An 844-nucleotide genomic window follows, 5' to 3' on the forward strand; every position below is an offset into this window, starting at 1 on the left:
TTATATAAGATTTAATTATTTTATTGGTTCCTATAGTTTCGCAAAATTTTTAATTAAGTCCCTATACTTTTTTTTTCTTTTAATTGAATCCTTGCACCAAAATTATTTTTTAATTGGGTCCTTACACTTTTTTTTTCTTTTTATTTAGGTCCTTGTACTAATTCTTTTTTTTTTAGTTGAGTCCCTATAAAATTAAGCCAATTACTACTAAAAGAGACTTAATTGAAAAAAAAATTGATACAAAAACTCAATTAAAAAAAATATAAAGACTTAATTAAAAATTTCACGAAACTATAGAACCACCAGAGTAATTAAACCTTTATATAATTACTAACAAGCAGCATATGTGATACTTATTATATCATATTCTCATATTTATGTTAAAAAAATCTCACTATAATAAATTATGAGTCAACTCTTAACAAAGGTGGTATGTTTTTTTTAAGAATATATATAATGCATATGATATTGAAATAAAAATTAACATAATAATAAGCAATTTTTTTGTCTTTGATATTTATGTTACATTTGGTTTTGTTTTAAAAGTATCCCTAATTTTCAAATATAATTTAATTTTGTAATATATTTAAAATTATAAGTAAAAAAATTAAAACAAAATTTTTGAAATAATATAAAAATAAATATAAATATTGAAAACAAATAGCATGTTTATTCAATTTTTTATAACATAATTGTACAAATAAACAATGAACAATCTATTTGTTTTAAAATATAATTCCATGTCCCAACTTCTATATTAACAAATTCAGTTGTTATAGAAATTTTTTTACTTCTTACAAAATATTAAAAAATACCTAAACTAAAATTATTAATTTTTCTCACT

This window comes from Arachis ipaensis, chromosome B09, assembly GCF_000816755.2.
Source record: "Arachis ipaensis cultivar K30076 chromosome B09, Araip1.1, whole genome shotgun sequence".
NCBI lineage: Eukaryota > Viridiplantae > Streptophyta > Magnoliopsida > Fabales > Fabaceae > Arachis > Arachis ipaensis.